The sequence below is a fragment of the Schistocerca americana genome, chromosome 1, assembly GCF_021461395.2.
Source record: "Schistocerca americana isolate TAMUIC-IGC-003095 chromosome 1, iqSchAmer2.1, whole genome shotgun sequence".
Classification (NCBI taxonomy): Eukaryota; Metazoa; Arthropoda; class Insecta; order Orthoptera; family Acrididae; genus Schistocerca; species Schistocerca americana.
Genome location: NC_060119.1, coordinates 1,085,669,821 through 1,085,685,747, shown reverse-complemented (window position 1 = coordinate 1,085,685,747; position 15,927 = coordinate 1,085,669,821). Strand labels below are relative to the sequence as shown.

General features: G+C 39.5%; 1 protein-coding gene across 4 annotated transcripts in view; it reads right to left on the bottom strand.

Moving 5' to 3' along the window:
• The window catches only part of LOC124617747 (solute carrier organic anion transporter family member 74D), a 219,590-nt gene extending 204,054 nt beyond the window's left edge, over positions 1–15,536 (bottom strand). The window contains exons 1-2 of one of the 4 annotated variants that reach the window (XM_047145291.1): positions 15,266–15,536; positions 3,556–3,752 (exon numbers count right to left, since the gene is read on the bottom strand). The gene's annotated coding sequence lies outside the window, so the exon portion shown is untranslated. The remainder of the gene's footprint in view (positions 1–3,555; positions 3,753–15,265) is intronic. The other 3 variants (XM_047145292.1, XM_047145290.1, XM_047145293.1) reach the window with 3 other exon arrangements.
• Between the last annotated feature and the right edge of the window lie 391 nt (positions 15,537–15,927).

Here is a 15,927-nt window from a genome sequence, read left to right as displayed (position 1 = left end):
CCTCACCTTTTTCTCCAACTAACTCTCCACACAATCATGCACTTTATGTCCACTCATCTTTGCTTCTCCATCTCCCATGTATTCACCACAAAAACAACTCCATCACCATTCCTCTTCATTAGTCTTACATGGTATATAAACACATAGTAACGTAATTAAATAGCATAATACCTATATAATTAACTACAAAGAAGTATAGGTCAAAATCAAACTAGCGGCAATATTGGCAACACTACAAAACGCAATAAACACATAGAGGTACACACATAAACATTAAACAGTGGTTACGTAAAAGTGTGCTGTGCAAAACGTGAAAAACGCATAGCTCTGCAAAGAAGGGAAAATTTATGCTACAAGTATAAGTGTCTAATGAAGAAAGAAACCAAAGACATGCTAGCCGACAGCATTTCCTGATGTAGGCGAGAGACCAAGCAGAAATTACAGTAAATAAAAACTAAAAAACTGATAACGTACTGTTTTTCGATTTAAAAACAAATCAAATTATAAATATCTTTCGTTACAAATCACTGATGACGCTTTGTCTCAAGAAAGGAAAAAAAGCATCTGGTGAGAAACACTTTTAGTTGTAACGACGGAACAAAAATACTCTCACAGATCGATGGTGTTTCAACAATGAGTCTATGAGATCCAGAAAGATGCAGAGCCATCTTTCTTGCTGTTGTGTCAGAATACGATTCTGTTACCCCACGTGTTATGCTTGAGTGACAAATCCGATTGAAGAGCATGAAGAGACAAGAGTCCTGTGTGAAAAGTGGGTGGAAATACTTTCTAAATTCTTGCACAAATGTAACCGAAGGTGAGTAAATAGAACATAAATTTAAAACCATAATAACTCTTAAAAACTTACTACTGTTGTGCCCTTAAAAAACAACCGGGTCATATGACCCGAAAGAGCATATTATGTGTATAGCTTTCTTAAGAACTGTTACAAGGTTAAATAAATAGCTCCCTGCGCCGTGTCACACTCAAATGTTGACGAGTTGCATTACGAACCGCCGCTTCTAACAATCGTTTGTCAGCGTTCTTGCTGTCTCAGTTAACACAAAGGTGGCATCACTGATGGTGGTGGTAAGTTCCTATGGGACCAAACTGCTGGGGTCATCGGTCCCTAGGTTTGCACAATACTTAATCTAACTTAAACTAACTTACGCTAAGGACAACACACACACCCATGCCCCAGGGAGGACTCGAACCTCCGATGGTGGGATCCCCGCGAACCGTGGCAAGGCGCCTAAGACCATGCGACGAAGTTGGCCTCAAAAGATTCGGTTTCACAAGACTACATGTTTTATTAGAATGGCGATAGAAAATTACGCATCCAAACTAAAAGTTTACCATTTGTGGTTCATGTAGTTAACGGCATGGGTCTCCCTGGAACGGTTAGCTCTGCTATCTGCCCACTCGCTCCCTTATAGAGGGATAACGAACCTGCACGTGTTGGAGATCTGGCTTCTTTTTAAATTGCGAGAACATGCCGAATCCTTCAATTTTCAAAAGGACGGAGCGCTATCACATTGGAACCGGTATGTGAGAGCACTGGGGTAAAACTCGTACACGGTCTTTCGGTAATATGACCTCGGTTCGCTGCCAGCCGCACTTGGAGTGCTTCAATTTTATCTGTCTTTCATTGTCTCATTTTCTCACTGTATGATTTAAAGTCTTTCATATTTGCCTTTGTTTCGTAGCAAACAGAAACTCGTTTCATCGCTCTGTGTTTCTAATTATGATTTCTCGTATATACTGCATGCACTCTTTGAATTGAATTGTAAACATGTTGATCGTATTCTACGTGATTTCTGCTCGCATCCGTAATACTGGGTGTAGCAGATAATTCCATGTTTGTTTTTGTTTCATATAAAAGGGAAGCTGGTTTCGTTGCATGTTCTTCTATAGACGTACATTTGTTACTCCTTACGAATTAGTGTGAACTACTAGATTTTAAAGTATAGTAAGTATATTGCTCTCTTTCTGCTTTCACTGCCGCTGAGTTATACCTACATTTCACAGTGATTTGCACGGTATGGATGTAGGTGTAGATGAGTATACGTTGTAGCCTTAGTGACTAGAGCATTCTTTCTTGCAAATGCTAACACTGCAACAATTTACTCCGATCAGAATGGCAAAATGATTGACAGTTGAGCACGGGAGCAGGCTATATTGCCGATTCTCGTTTGTGTGTCCACACAATACGGCTGCAGCAGCAACAGCTTCACGCTTCCGTTCTGGATACTTCAACACGGTGCCAGTTAACGTGCACTGCTGAGTTTCCTTAGCAGACTGGTAATAGACTTATCACTTTTCTGTGTAGTTTCACAACTAGTTTAGGACGTTCTATTGCGTGAAATAAGCACGCACGACACAGAAACAACGCAACCACCGAAAACGAATCTCAATGTTACGTTGCTGGCCGTTAGCTTAATGTGCAATTGACCATGAAACCTGCCACCTCAGGTACAAGGGCGATATGAAAATGTTAAAAAGAAGAGAAACCATGATCACGTCCATTTCCTTTTGGTTGTTGCTACGCTGTCATGTGAATACGTAGCTGTCATTCACTTTTTTATTCTGGTGCAGGTGTAGGTACGTAAATATTTTCACAGATCTACATCTCCAATGCGTCTACATTTATACTTTGCGAACCCTTGTGAAATGCAAGGCAGAGGGTATGTCCCACTGAACCAGTTATTAGGGCCTTTTCCCGTTCCATTCACGTATGAAGCGCGGGAAAAATGACTGTTTAAATGCATCTGTGTGTACTGTAATTAGTCTTACCCTCATCCCTAAAGAGGCGATATGTAGGGAGTTGTAGTGTATTCCTAGACTCATCATTTAAGCTGGTTCTTGAAATTTTGTCAGTAGACTTTCTGTGGATAGTTTCCGTCTATCTTAGAGTCTGCCAGCTCAGTTCTCTCAACATCTCATTGAGACTTTCGCGCGGGTGAAACGAACCTGTGACCAGTCGTACTGCCCTTCTGTGTATACGTTCGATATCCCGTGCTAGTCCCATATAGTATGGGCCCCCTCACAGTTGAGAGATATTCCAAGAGTGTTTTGTAAGCAAACTACTTTCTAGAGTGATTGCATTTCGTCAGTATTCTAGCAGTAAACCGAAGTCTGCTGCTTGCTTTATCCCCAACTGATCTGTATTATCGTTCCACTTCATGCCTCTATTACGTGTTACAACCAAGTACTTGTAAACTGTGACTCACTAAAATCTGTTAAGTGCACAGTTTTACAGGTTCCAACTGTGACTCACTAATATTATATTCATAGGATACTACATTTTACGATTAGTGAAGAGCACAACATTACATTTTTGAACTTTTAAAGCAAGCAATAAAAAATATTGTCATCTAATACTCGTATTTCGCAAAGCAAGAATACGAATTTTTCTGCCATATTTTCCAGCATTCGAAGTTCACTGCCAGATCACTAGGAGTAGAGCTAAGGTTCTATGTTTCCGCATCGTAACACGGGCTTTACACTCCTTATAATTTGGTATTTTGTGATGTACTTTGTAAGAGGATATCTTACCAATGAGCTGCATAGGCTGTAACGAGCGTTCCGATCTCCCGTTGCACCATTGCACAATTGGCCTCCAAAGTTGGCTGGTTTCACAGTACATGGTTCTTTTCGTGGGAGCTTTCGAAAGGCTCCGTCTGTGTGCCTCTTATCCCAACAAAATGTGGTAAAATGCGACGCGGCAGTGAATGCAGTTACTCTGGAATGCTCTGAAAAGTATGAAACGAATCTGATTATCGTCTGAGTGTTTGTCGTGCGTCTGGTGAAGAGCACACTTACCAATTCCGAAAGGTAAATGAAAACTCCTATCCTAAACCTAATTGTGCAAATTATCTGAAGATTGTGTGTTCAAGTATCTAAAAGATACACTCTTATAAAATTCGATAGTTATTTTGGTCATAAAAACTATGAATAAGTCCAAATTTACTTCAAGTCTCTATCTTCATTCATGTAGAAGGTACAGTATTGAGCAATCGGATGAATATTTTTGAAAGATCTTCTACATCCCTATGGCCGCGTAAGATACATCCACTATCTGAGGAAATTATCTCATACACCAACATGCTTTGGAGCTATTTGCCATTTTTTCTTGTAGGTAACATATGTTTCAGAATATCTGGACATCTATTTCTTTTGTCCTAGAAATGAGGATACAGATCTACTTGGCAGATTATTTTTTATGTTTTAGTGATCTTGGTGAAAATCAGTGTCCACTCTCAACTTAAGTAGGTGACGCAAGTCACACATCCGCTAGAGAGTACGATGTGTTTCATACACAAATGCGCTCGGTTGATTTAGTTATCATTTGCTTTTCCCTAAATTCGGAAATATTGTACTGTGGAGTAAAACAGTCATTCTCGGAAAGCACTTCACAAAGAGGCCATTTGAGAGTCTTAATATGGGAGTAACATTATGGCTTCTGCAGAGCGAGACGCGATAGCGTTAGCCGAAAATTATGTATGAGGGACTGCAAATGAACGTTAGCTTTCTGACTTTCCTAAACAATATCAAGTCAGTAACCAGCAAAGGAAAGGATATTAGTCTGAGTCACTATTGAAACATCCCCTTAGAAAAATTTATAAATGACAGTGCTGGAAAACCTCTAAGTTATTTGAGTTTCAAACATCTGAGCAAAACTGAACGTACTCAGACATTTCTCTCTTCACTTATTCTGACCAACACTAAACAACTGATACACAATTTTATTTTATTTATTTATTTTTTAATTTTTTTTTAGCACAACGCAATCTGACTTTCAATAATCCCTACAAAATAATGGCCCTGACTGACAATAACCTATACCTTTCATGAATCACTTACCTCACAAAAATCTTCGTTACTCAAACTACTGCAATACAGGGTGCGCCAATACTGCCAGTTGAACAAAAGATTCTAACTACTGAAGGCACTAACTACTGATAGGCATAGTTAGCAAATGAAAGATTTTGATGGAGAACAAACAATGTATTTACCTTAATAGTGTTCAAAAGTCATAATATGTATCAGTTCATGACATCCAGTCTTACAAATTTCCTTTTTCTGACGGACACACGTCCAGATAGTCCGTTCTCAAAATTCTGCCACCTCTCTCCCTACATCCACCACTGCTGGCGGCTCACCTCCAACTGCGCATCCAACTCCCCAACACAGCAAAAGCGAATATTCCAACAATGAGTCCAACCAGCCACAGACTGCACAAAGTGCAGTCAGTGATATTCATACAGAGCGCTACTTAGCGTACCAACATAAAAACCTGAACAGTCTATTTACACTGTTTGTTAACTGGCTGTTTCGAAGAGGACGCGCTTTGTAACAGAAAACAGGATTCCGATATGTTTTCGGCAATAAATGATAAAGATAATTAAATGAATTTTCCGTCGGTGCTTGGCAGAAAATAGTTATAAAATTGAAACATTTCGTAATTTTCCGCTTATCGGTATAAGTCGCACGCCATTTCATCTGTGCGTGTGAAAGTCTATTGTCACCCAAAGATCGCATATCGATCCGAAAGCCCATGCATGACGAAATAAATGTAATTTTGCAGAATATTAGGAAGTATTTCCTTTTTAATATGATAAAGAAAAATTTATGACAGCCCACTCGAAATTTTATGGTCGAGAAGTCATGTTTAAAGTAATTATTAAATCGTAGAATTAGCTGAGGATATTGTAAATAGTGTCTTTCAGACAATTAGTAAGTGGTCCTCTGCAAATGGACACTCCTAAATTTTGAGAAAACACAATATGTATAGCTCTGTAGGGTAAATGGCATAACACGACTGACTAGCATGTACTTTGAACAGAAGCCTGTTGCTACGGCAGAATATTCAAAATTTCGGGGCGTTTGCGCTGATGAGAAATTGAATTGAGAGAAACACACCTCTGATCTGCTGTAACGTTTGAGTTCAGCTACTTATGCTATTAGGGTTATTGCAAATTTTGGTGATAAACATACCAGTAAATTAGCCTACTATGCTTATTTTCATACACTGCTTTCATATGGCATTAACAGAAAAAGTATTCATTGCACAAAAGTGTGTAATCAGAATAACAGCTGGAGCCCAGCAAAGATCAGGGACTGATGACCTCAGAAGTTTGGTCCCATAGAACTTACCACAAAAAATCCAAAGGTCACCCTGCAGACATTTACTTAAGGAACTAAGGATATTCACAGTTCCTTCACAATACATATATTCTCTAATGAAATTTGTTAGTAAGAACCCATCCCTATACAAAAATAATAGCAAAGTGCATAGTTACAAAACTTGAAGAAAGGATGATCTTCAGTGTTCTACTTTGGCATAGCAAGGGATGATTTATATTACCACAAAGTCTTTGGCCATTTACTAAATAGCAAGAATGATCTACAGATAGGCAGCCACCATTCAAAAACAAATTAAATGAATTTCTCAATGACAACTCCTGCTCAATGGATGAATTTCTAGATATGAAATTGTAATTGTATAATGACCACCACCAGACCATTAAGATCACCGATCTACTATCGATATAAAGCCGTCCAGGCCATAGCAGCGTTGTCTGGCGAGGAATGACTGTTACTCAGAAACACGCACGGTGCATGTAGAACAAGTGAGCGTGCTGCATGTATGTAGAATGCGGAAGGCGCGCGATCTATTTAAGCTTGACCGAAGGCAGATTGTGATGGCCCGGGGGCTCGCCACGAGCATTTCGGAAACTGCACAACCTGTCGGTTGTTCGAAGAGTGCTGTGGTGAGTATCTTCAACACGTGGCGAAGCCAAGATGAAACCAAGTTGGGCAGGCACACCTCACTACAGGTGTCGGACGTCGTAGCCTGGGCAGACTGGTAAAACAGGAGAGGCGGAGAACTGTGGTGGAACTAACATCAGACTTAAGTGCTGGGCAGAGCACAAGTGTGTCTGCATACACAGTGCACCGTACACAACGATAGGCTCCACAGCCGGGAACCCATACAAGTGTCAATGTTTACACCACGAAATCGGCAACGTAACCATCGGCACTGGACGTTGACGTATAAGAACTGGATAGCCTGATGAATCCCAATACCTACATCATCACGTCGATAGGAGGGCGCGCATCTATCGTCTTCCAGGGACATGTACACCTACATCTACATCTATATAGTAACGCTCGCTGCAATTCACACTTAAGTGCCTGGCAGAGGGTTCATCGAACCATTTTCATACTATTTCTCTACCATTCCACACTCGAATGGCGCGTGGGAAAAAGGAACACCTAAACCTTTCCGTTCGAGCTCTGATTTCTCTTATTTTATTATGATGATCATTTCTGACTACATAGGTGGGTATCAACAAAATAATTTCGCATTCGGAAGAGAAAGTTGGTGACTGCAATTTCGTAAATAGATTTCGCCGCAAAGAGAACCGCCTTTGTTTCAGTGACTGCCACCCCAACTCGTGTGTCATATCAGTGACACTCTCACCCCTATTGCGCGATAACACGAAACGAGCTGCCATTCTTTGCACTTTTTCGATGTCCTCCATCAACCCTACCTGATAAGGATCCCACACCGCCCAGCAATATTCCAGCAGAGGATGGACAAGTGTAATGTAGGCTGTCTCTTTAGTGGGTTTGTCGCATCTTCTAAGTGTTCTGCCAACAAAGCACAGCCTTTGTTTCGCCTTCCCCACAATATTATCAATGTGGTCTTTCCAATTTAAGTTGCTCTTAATTGTAATTCCTAAGTATTTAGTCGAATTGACAGCACTTAGATTTGTGCGATTTATCATATACGCAAAATTTATCGGATTTCTTTTTGTACCCATGTGGATGACCTCGCACTTTTCTTTGTTTAGTGCCAATTGCCACTTTTCGTACCATACAGAAATTCTCTCTAGATCATTTTGTAATTGGAATTGATCGTCTGATAATTTTACTAGACGGTAAATTACAGCGTCATCTGCAAACAATCTAAGGGAGCTGCTCAGATTATCACCTAGATCATTTATGTAAATCAGGAATAGCAGAGGGCCTATGACACTACATTGCGGAACGCCAGATATTACTTCTGTTCTACTCGATGATTTACCGTCTATCACTACGAACTGTGACCTCTCTGAGAGGAAATCACGAATCCAGTGACACAACTGAGACGATACTCCATATGCACGCAATTTAATTAATAGTCGCTTGTGAGGAACGGAAATCTAGGAAGATGGAGTCGATCTGAGATCCCTTGTCGACAGCACTCACTACTTCATGAGAATAAAGAGCTAGCTGTGCTGCACAAGAACGATATTTTCTGAATCCGTGTTGGTTATGTATCAATAAGTCATTTTCTTCAAGGTGATTCATGATGTTCGAGTACAGTATATGCTCCAAAATCCTACTGCAAATTGAGGTCAGTGATATGGGTCTGTAATTCAATGGGTTACTCCTATTTCCTTTCTTGAATATTGGTGTGATCTGTGCTTCTTTCCAGCCTTTAGGAACAGACCTTTCGTCAAGTGAGAGGTTGTATATGATTGCTAAGAAAGGCGCTGTTGTGACTGCATAGTCTGAAAGGAACCTGAATGGTATACCATCTGGAGCGGAAGACATGCTTTTCTTAAATGATTTGATTTGTTTCGAAACACCTAAGATATCTGATTTTATGTCACTCATGCTAACAGCTGTTCTGCTTTCGAATTCTGGAATATTTACTTCGTCTTCTTTCGTGAAGGAATTACGGAAAACTGTATTTAGTAACTCCGCATTAGTGACACCATCATCGGTAACATTTCCATCGCTATCGCGCAGTGACGGTATTGACTGTTTTTGGCACTGGTGTTCCTTACATACGGCCAGAATCTCTTGATATTTTATTTTGAAACAATATTTCATTGTGGAAACTACTAAAAGCATCTCGCATTGACGTCCGCACTAAATTTGGAGCTTCCGTGAAACTTAATCCTTCATGACGATCATGTTTCCCGACGGCAGTGGCATTTTTCAGTAAGATAATGCACCATGTCACAAGGCAGGAGTGTGATGAAGTGGTTCGAGGGACACAGTGGTGAGTTCCAATTGATGTGCTGGCCCCCCAAACTCGCCAGATCTGAAAAAGATCGAACACATCTAGGATGTCCAGCACGAAATTTTCACTCTGCAGTGGAGTGTGCGCTGATTAAAAGAAGTTTGTTAGGTAGGAGACAAGGTACCGGCGGAAGTAAAGCTGTGAGCACGGGGCGTGAGTCGTGCTTGGGTAGCTCAGTCGCTAGAGCACTTGCCCGCGAAAGGCGAAGGTGCCGATTTAAGAGTCTCGGTCCGGCACACAGTTTTAATCTGCCAGGAAGTTTCACATCTGGGATGTGATTGAACGTGCCGTGACAGCTCATCGCCCACTTCCCAGGACTTAACGGGAATTAGGTGACTTGTGTGTGCAGATGAGGTGCGAGCTCCCTCCAGTGACCGACGATGCCCTCATTGTTCCCATCCTCCGAGGCGTCGCCGCTGTTATCAGGGCCAAAGGTGGACTATCGGCTATTCGGTACGTGGTCGTAATGTTCTGGCTGACCAGTGTAATGTAATGTAAATTACTTTTTATTGGTGCACTGGGTCTCTGGAAACAAACTTGACTCTATTATTTGAATTGGAGATGTAGATAGTTGTCTAAACAATTATCGCTTATTGACGAGCTCAGAGCTAGTGCTAGCGTAAACATTGCACGAAATTATGTTGAAGGGCTTTTATTGCAATTAAAATAAGTTTTCCAACAGATGATTACCCACACGTAAAACTATAGCAAAGGAAATGTACAGAATCTCCTATTAATCGTGACCACGCCAAATAGCTTTTTGTCCAGAAGCAAAATGAAAAATCCATGAAACAAATGTTGTTCAGTTGCCAGGGGGCATTTACCTATATGATTCCCCATGTTGTAGCTTTGTACAGCTGTACGCATTTTTAAATAGAAACCTATATTGTTTGTTCAATAGTCCATTTCTTGTCCTCATGACTATTCAAAAACATGTCACGTTGCATCATTCATGTAAAGATAGCGTTATTAAAAACCTAACACAAAACGGACTTTTGATTCTTCTCTACTAGCACACAATACTAGTACCCAAGGGAGCATAGCTTGTCCAGCTGATGGAATTGACAGCAAACAAACGGAAGCGCAAGAAACGTTATCCGCAATTACTGTTGTGCTAACTTAAATTCTCCATACAAGAGTGGAATTTCCAAGTTCTCTTCACTTGTGTACATCGTACTCTCATAGTCCTTCGGCTGATGACAGTTGATTCAATGGTTGGTGTGTGTTTTCCTTGCATATCGACTGTTCATGTCAATTCCGGCCAGTGGACAAGTTGCATTATACCATTACAGGAAAGTCAAAATCGGCTTTGTCTTACGTTTTCAATAAACGTCATCTTTACGTGGATGGTCCATTGTGATATGTTTTTGATCAGGTCGTGAGAACAAAAAGTGGATAACCTAACGAAAAATAGGGGATACTACTTAAAATAGCCGTACTGCTATTCACATCTTCGTAACGAACAGTTCTGATGAGAAGATACTGAGAGTAAGTGCCTTACACCTGAAAAAGGGTAAGTTATGAAAAATGCGTTTGAAGAAAAATCTTAAAACGTCACATTATATTTAAACATACTCTCTAAAACATGGCGTATCGATGTGCTTTGCTGAAGATTCTTTTTCTTGTCCCTACTGCTTCATTTTCTACTCTCTCTGTCGCCTTTTTTTGCTTTCTGAGGACTTATATATTTATTTTAATATTTTCTCCGCCCAACATCAAGGTTTTGCAGATTTGCAATGCACTAAAAGCCCGCTTTCACACCCAGGATTAACATTGAAGGTATATGTCACTGAAAGGAGAAAGCATCAAAAGCACCACTATATCTTGTAAGATACACATATAGTTACTCATCGACTATCGATATCTGTACTTTACACGTAGCGGGTGGCACGGAAAGCTGGATGTGAGACGTGTCTGGACGACTTGGCAGCCTGCCGTGAGAAATCAATAAATCTGTTAAATGTTGCAGTGTTCGTGGACAGAACTGATAACTCATCATTATTACAACCGAGTCGTTAACAAAGATCGGTATAAGCAATGGTTGCCTCAGAAAAGTAATAACAAGCGAAAAAAGAGTGAATGTCAGTATGCGTGAGTAGAAAACGTTAGTAACATGTATCGTGCCTTGTTCTACGGACAATAAACTTTTCAGCTCTATTAAGTTAGTATCTCCTTTCAAATCCTTTTCGTATCTATTAGATCTAACTGAATGTGAAGATTGTCAATAGGAAATGTGGTGATTTTGGCAGATCACGTACCGGTAGGCACACGGCCCCATTTTTAGCATGTTCCATGTGGGAGTAGGATGCTACTCTAAGCTGTGCAGCGTAAACAATAGTCTGATTGCCGTAGTTGCATCAACACAGCTGACTCTAGAGAGAAACGTCGACGTGAACGATACGTATAAAGGAGTAGGCATCTTACAAGCTTTGGACAAGAAGTTTGTTTTAGGACACTTCTCCTGCATCGTTGAATTGGCTGATTCATTTATGTTGTGGACTGAACGTATTTCACACTGTGAATCCAGAGAAATATGCGGTTAATCAAAGAAATGACTCTCAGTTTCGAAATTAAACATCATTCACTTAGTGTGTCCACAGATAGATGTAGAGAACCTTTTGGAGCTACGCCTACTGGGTCGACAAACTTCAGAACGTAATAAATCAAAAACTATGAAGGACATTCGCTTAAAACGTTGGCCCTGATATCTGTCGCCTCTGAAAAAATTGGAGTTAGATTTTTTTTCATGATAGCTTTAGGTTATCGCCCCCTTAATCCAACTTGGTAGGGAATCGGACTAATGACAGATGCTTAAGAAACTGTCGGTAAAGATTTCCCGAATTACCACGTCTGTTTCGTGCTTAACACTTCCCTATGACTCTTTTAATGAGTTTCAATGAATTTCTTAAAAATAATGTAGATGATTTGTAAACCAGCCTTACTGCCTGTTAATTACTGTATTTTAGAAATTGATTAGATTTTGTATTTCTGTTTGTATTTTTGTATTTCCGTTACTCCTTGAAATTTATTCGCTTATCTTTCTCTGTTTGCTGACTACGAAACTGAAAGATAACGTAATGAGACTACTGACAAGGGAATAATGGCGCCCGCTGCAGTGAATACGGGATGGTGATATCACCGAAAGTTGTGCAATGTCTGCCGACAATTTACATAATAGCGGCAGTTCAAGCAAATAGTTTATCTCTCATTTCCTTTCCACGTCATGATACGAAGGACGGATTTTGAAATACACTTTGTGAATTCTATTGTTTCTAAAAACTTGACGGTCATATCTTTTCTTTGTGTGTTTGTTATATATTTTATAGGAAATAACAATCAACAGGTTTGCCGGAAAGAATACACCAACTAGTTTTGAAACTGTAACAACTGATTTCTCCTTATCTCAACTGCAGTGCAGGTGATGGTATACAAGTAATTAGAGATTCCCGATTCTAAGCATGGTCACGATGAAAAAATATATTATAGGTGTTCTGTAATGATAAGTACCCTCTCTTACTCATTTATCAGTGAGACCTGTTATGTAAATACCTCGAGAGAATTTGGTCAGCTTCCATTATCTAATGCGTATAAGATAGTAAAATTCTAGAGGTGACACGCCATGAACTCGCTTTGTAGATCAACTCTGATAATGAAGAAAACATAAAACTCCGTTAACAAACAAAGATAACTGAGGATGGTTTTCTCTCTGTTCTTGAATGAACATCTTCTAGTTTGACTAACACAATCATTACCAGTTACCGCTGTCACACAATCTAGCACTACAATAATGTAACAGGAATCACACGGAGATTGGAGTGGGAAGAATTCTAGAGTACCAGTAAACATCTGACTCTTTAAGGTTGTTTGTTTGGTTGCTTTGGAGTGAAAGGGATTAAACTGAAGGGCCTCCAGTCCCATCATCCGGTAAGTGGCAAACCAGGAGAGGTCCTCAAAGGAAGGAGGCGAAAGGCAAATATTGGAAAGCCTAGGTGTAACTAACACAATAAAAAACAGAGATACTAGCCCAGAAAAAAGTCAGTAACGAAGTATCAAACTTACAATCGCGTCTCAGGATTGGTAATTATAACATACATATAAAAGTTCTACAGAGCTATGCTTTGCAGATGAAATTACGTTGTGAAGTAGCTAGAAGTTTATCAATAAATCACTAACTGTCAGTGCGTTTAATATTTGACACGAAGAATGTGGGCGAGAAAAAGGTGTGAAAGTATGGTTAAAGTTTGTTGGACGTCGCGAAATACTCTCATTATGAAACTGTAGATGAATACCTAGTCTGTGTAATTGGGCTCCGTTTGCAGCGAAAGCTAGTTTTTTACGCGCCTCAGTGTTTAAGTATGTGTCGGGCATACGGTCTGCAAAATGTGTTGCGAGCAGGGGTAGTAGAAAAGAAGTAATAAATTAAAACTCCATGCCTGATGCTTAATTTTTGCTGCACAAACACCGAAAACGTTTTGTCGGGGTATCAGTGGAAAAAAGTTTCGTAAAGGTTTGAAATTATGTGTAACGTTTGTTGGAAGTCACCGAGTGCTGTCACGCTCACACACATCATGAATGTAGTCTGGGTAATTCGCACGTCGTGAGTTATGCATGTACACATGTAATCCTTAATGTGTTAAACCCGTAACATGAGATTGTACCTCTTAATGAGTAGATTATGACACAATTTTAAATTTTAATTTGATCAATAATTACATGAAATACGGTGAAAATCACATTTTTGTTGCACCTGGAAGCCATTAGATGGACAACTCGCAACCGGTACTGGGTAATTGTTGGACGATGCTAAACATGCGGATTATAGCAAGCGCGAATGGTTAGGACTCCAAAAGAAATAATTATCCTCTTACAGCGTGAAACATGCCCTCCAGTACGAAGGCAAAGTGGAATTACAATTCTCATTAAGTTCCTTAAGTGACGAAAGTTGCCCACACTAAGTGTTCTGTTTGTCGAATTTACGAAATAACTCCTCATTTTGCAACCATTCATCACTGAAGAAACGTAAAACGAGACTTAATATTTTATCTTACAGAAAATATTATATTCACAACAACAAAAATCTTGAATTAAAGAGAATTTTCGAATGAAATCTGTTTCCTTGATTCAATGCACTGAACGAAGATATTGCGAAATATATTACAAAGCTTCATGAAAGCTTCCTTTTTCTTTATTAGGAGGTAATTCTTTTCATTTCTCTTCCTCACACTGAAAATAATTAATTGCTCTATTAGTCAAGTGCATTTGGCGCAATTTAAAGATTTATTTCAGAGTAAAACTGTAGATTAAACGCACATTTTAACAATAACTCATTTTTGAAATTAGCGTATGAGCGTTGCAGCCGATACATATTCTGATTTCTTGCATACTTTCAAATAAATATTTCAGACCACAAAATCTCTAAAAGGAACCTCTAAAAAGAACTGACGTAAATTGCACACATAACCTTTTTCCACTGAGTCATTATGTGCTACTGTATCTTATGCATAATTTTCTACATGTTGAAGGTAATATTTGAATGCACAATTTCTTACAATGCAAAGACACATGCATATTCATTCCAAAAAGCTGCCAGTTTAATCGCGATTAGATTGGGTTAAATTATATCTTTGTCGGTCCATCCTATGATTTAAAAGATGTGATTTTCACAGTCCGGGCGTGACAACTTCATAACATAGTTCATTTCCAACAATGATAAAAGAACAACATGTAATCAGGAATTTAGATGTTACTCTTACTGATGTTCGTTCATCAGATTCATTATGTATACGAAATTTCCTACTGAAAACTATACTTTTCAGGTAATATTTTAGACACTGCATCTGATAACAGCGTTAACTTCCTTCCACTATCACCAGCTTTATGTGACGCCTAATCTGCTAATTTAATAGTTACACTGAACGAGACTGTTAATGTGCAAGGAAGAACTACACTGTTCATTAAACTGGACGAGTGTAAAACAAAATTCGCAGTCAGTGGCAATATATAAACTAGTTTAGAATCGTAGCTCTGAACTGGTATATATAGCATATAAATAAAAAGTTCTACAGTGCCATGCTTCATGCTTTGCAAACGAAATTAGGCTGTGAAGTAACTAAAAGTTTATCGATAAATCAGTTACTGTCAGTGCATAAAGGCACGAAGCGGATAAGTAATGTGAAGATCGCATACCATATATCCATAGGATGGCGCAAGTAGAGTTTTTCCAGGCGATATTTTAATCTGATTGAACGTTGGTCTTGGAACTGACCTTCTTTATATCGACATCGTGAAGGCAGTCCTTGTCCTAGATCCACTCTTTGTCAGACTTAGAATGTGTATATATTCATCACAACTAAAGAAAGTAATTCGGTAAAATATAATGTCCCAGCTGTCAAACAACACATGGAAGACGCGTTATAGTTATTTCAATGTTGAACAGCTGCTTTAAGCTGATGGAAATATGACATTTCGTCTTAGTAACACAGCCGGCCACTGTGGCGCTGCTGCATGAGGCGGCCTCCAGAGCCATCTACAAGCTGAAGTAAGAAGTAATGAGTTTGTTTCCGTGGCCGACTCCCGTAGCAGCTGGCGAAATCAGTTATTATTGGTTTTTCCGTCTTAAGTTTACTGCAGTCTAATTAAAGAGAATTTTTACACCAGACGCGTTTCGCTTCTATTAAAGCATCTTCCGTGGTTAGTCTGAAAATTTTTGTACATGTTTGGTTGTTTTAGATTAAAAATAGCGTTTCACTTATAAAGCTCGTGTACGAATTAATTACGATGTTTCTGCCTCTTGTTTACGAAATGTCCACCCCTCTGCTTATTCCCTTCTTAGCAGCGACTGATGTCGT